The sequence below is a fragment of the Theropithecus gelada genome, chromosome 8, assembly GCF_003255815.1.
Source record: "Theropithecus gelada isolate Dixy chromosome 8, Tgel_1.0, whole genome shotgun sequence".
Classification (NCBI taxonomy): Eukaryota; Metazoa; Chordata; class Mammalia; order Primates; family Cercopithecidae; genus Theropithecus; species Theropithecus gelada.
Genome location: NC_037676.1, coordinates 83,958,247 through 83,962,098, shown reverse-complemented (window position 1 = coordinate 83,962,098; position 3,852 = coordinate 83,958,247).

Below are 3,852 nucleotides of genomic sequence, written 5' to 3'. Positions count from 1 at the left end.
GGCCCCGCCCCGCGGCACAGCGGCTGGGCGGGGAGGGCACCGCTGGGACGTCGGCTGGCCGGCGCCACCCGGCCCTCTGGGAGTTGAGGGAGAGCAGAGAAAAGTTGAAAAGACCGACAAAGACCGTGGGAAGCTGGCTTAAACCACACTAGGGACTCTCCCAGGAACGAGGAATTAGTTTGTGAACGGCTCAAAGAAAAGCAAACCGATGTCCAGGGGTCTTGTGCAGGACCTGGAAGTGTAAGTGCGCAAGGCTGGATACGCAAAATGCTTTATTCCATGCGTGTCTTTTGTGTGTGCGTGAGCATAGTGTTCCTGTATTCAGGCCTCTGTTCTTGTGAATAAGAATATTCAGATCTTTTCCTCTAAGTGTATGTCATGTAGGTATGAGTGTGTGGACACAAAGGCTTCCAGGATATTTGTCTGCCGCTAGGATGCAGGTGTGTGGGCAACCTAGGAGCAGTTGCTCCTACTGGGCTTGTGTCTGCATTTGGTAGTCTGGGCAGGTTGATGTCTGCCTGGCTGCTAGTTGGCACAAAGTAGATTCTAGATCATCCTTACAGGACTTGAAGTGGGTTAAAGATGGTGGCCATCTCTTTTCCTAACGTCAGGACTTCTGAAGTGTGTTGGTGGTTGGACTCAATTCTATAACTAGGAATCTGAAGTTTTCTGAATGATCGTCAATGTATCAAAAACCTTAAATGGGGCTGCCTTTGTGTTTGGCTGTGTGTCAAATGCCATTACATAGATACCTAAGGAACAAAAAGTAGAGAATATCCTGGAGAAGAGAAACATTCTTTTGTTCATGCTCACTTTCTCAGTCCCATCTATTAGATCTGCTGGCAAATAATTTGGTGAGATGAAAGGACAGCCATATGTAATGCTTATAGATGATGCAATACAACTGCAAACCTGTGCCAAGCACACTACAAAGAAGTGGAATTGTCTGTTTTAGTTTTCAAGGATTGCCATGTGCTCTGCATAATACAGCCCTATTTGAGCAGTATTACCCAACATCATCAGAACCTATTTGTAATTGTTAGCCAGCCACTGTTTAAGAAAAAAAAAAAAAAAAAAAAAACACCCATTCCTCTGACAAATTCACCTTGATACACAAGATCGATAACCCAATTTTGTCTGCAAACACACAAACACAAAGCCGCAAGTTAATCTATTTATCCAACATTGGCATAGATAGCATAAAATTTTGCCAAAGAAATTGAACACTTTCATAGGAGGCTTACGGTATGCATCTTCTAACACACAAAAATGTGAACTCATCATTTCACAGTAACTGCAGCCAGTCACCTCCTATCATTTCCTGGCTGGCCATGTAAAGCATGTATGGTCTATAACACACATTTTGCTCTAATTTCATGTATATTATAGGTTGTAATAAGTATTGTTTTTCTTTATTATCTGAATATTTCTTGAATATGTTTTGGAATGTATTTTCTTGATTAGAATTTTAAGGCCCTTGAGAGTTGAGAAGTAGCACATATTCTGCTATGGTTCCCATTGCTAGTCAGTTTAACCAGCCTTTATTGAGTGTAAGGTACGGGGAATGCAAGTGTAGTCTGCCCTCTAAGAGCTTACTTTCCAGTGACAGTAATAACAGCTGCCATCTTTTGAGCACTGACTATGTGTCAGGCTTGTCAATATACATATGCTTATCACTAATCCTTACATAAACCCTGCAAAATAGGTATTGCTATTTCTGTTTGACAGATGAAGAACCCAAGGCTCAGTTGATAACCAAATTTAACAGGCAGCAAAAGTGAAAGAGATCTTTCTGTTTGAAAACGCATGGTCTTTTCACTATTTACATGATGTTATTTCCCTCTGTGCAACTTGGACTAGAGGAAAAACTCATTAAGTATTTGTTTAATTAAATAGCATGGGGTGAAGAGGTAATTATTAGGCATTATCTTTAAGGGATCCTCCAAGCATTATTGAATTCATGGAGGAGTGCATTGAAATAAGAACTTATCCAGAATACTAAGGCATTCTTTTGGGGTTCATTAATTACTTTTTTTTCTTGTGAGAACATTGGACAGTAGAACAGAGAGACAAAGTTATAACTGAGGAGTTGCTTAATCCACGCATCCATGGTTTCATTCAACTGATGCTTATTGAGTGTCTGTATGATCCAGGCATTGTGCTAGTGTTGGGGATACAGGTAAGAGTAAGAAACATTGTCTGTCCCGACAGAGCTTACAGCTTAGGGGAGAACACAGAAATTAAGCAAATTATCTCACAAATAATAAACTTTATAAGTTGGAGTTCTAATAAACTATATAGAAAAGTATAGGATCCATAAGAATAAATAATAGAGGAACTCGATCTTGTCTTAGGGTCATAGAGGAGTGGCCTGAAAAAGTGACATTTAAGCTAGAATTTGAAAGATGAATAGAAGTTACCTGGTTTTACAGAAGGGAAGTTTTTATTCCATTATAAGGAATTCCTTATTCATTTATCAATTTATTCATTCATTTATTCATCACTTTTAGATGTAGAGATTCAGCAGTGAATAAAAAGACGAAAATACATTCATATTTGGAGCCTACGTTCTTGCTAAGGGAAGATGGAGAATTAAGAAAGCAATGTACTATGTGTACTAAATTTTTAATAAAGCAAAGAATGTTGGAGAATTAAAACTTTTAAACAATATGTGCAAAAATCTTGAGTCTGAATTACTAGGGGTTGAGAAAAGGTCAGTGTCACTGGGGCTTAGAGACAGAAGAGGAGAGTAGGAGAGTGTGGTGAGGTCGCCTACAAAGGTAGACAGAGTCCAGATCACATAAGTCCAGATCACATGATGTGCTAAGGATCCTGTATTTTATTCAAAAAGCAAATGAAAATCAATCAGACATTAAAACAAAGAAGCTAGTCATTAATTTGTAATTCAATAGGAAAAAATAATCAATTTAACCAATTTAGTGTGTAGCTCTTTCAGAAACATGTGGTGTGCAAAGCAAGATACAATTAAATTAAAAATCATTTCCTTCCATTAATCCATAAGCTCAAAGAGGAAAAGATAACACTTGCAAGCAAGTAAACCAACCAAATATATATTAGTGTTTAATCCAGCAGTGGGATGTAGAAAATAAATTTTTAAATCAGTGATTTAGAAGCCAAAAATAACACATTAATCTTCATTCAATACTCATCCTACAAATGTGGTTTCATAAAGAGTTCTTAGCATCTAGTGTATTTTTCATTTTCTAATCTCAATTGATCTCAGCTAATAAGGAGGCTGTTGTTCAAAAGAACGATCTTGTTCAGGATGATTTACCACGGTTAAGAGGGCAAAGGAAATTGGAAATTTATAGATCTGTTGAAAAGACCTAGCTGTCAGGCTAATTGATACATTTTGGCCACCCCCTGAAATTACGTCCATTTTTAGAATGCCAAATGAACTCTCTAAAGCAACAGAAGAAGGATTGCCTTTAAACATACTGCAGAATCATCATCAAATAGTTATTTATTAAGCAGCTCAACAAGCATGTACACATTCTTTTTATCAGCAGTTCTGTTTCTTAGAACCAAATATCCATCATATATAATACTCAGTCACACTTGAGTACAAAAGTCGCTATGATTTAAAAAATTATAATTTTGCAAAATTAAAAGTTTGATTATCCTAACTCATAATGAAGGTAGATGGTGCCTATGACTGGGTTTTGCCTGCATAGCTCTTTATTCATGTGTTTCATACCTTTGTTCATCCTTGATCAGAAAGAAGTTAAAGATCCTAAGGTTCAGCTGGGCACGGTGGCTCACGCCTGTAATCCCAGCACTTTGGGAGGGAGGCCGAGGCTGGCATATCACCTGAGGTCACGAATTCGAGAC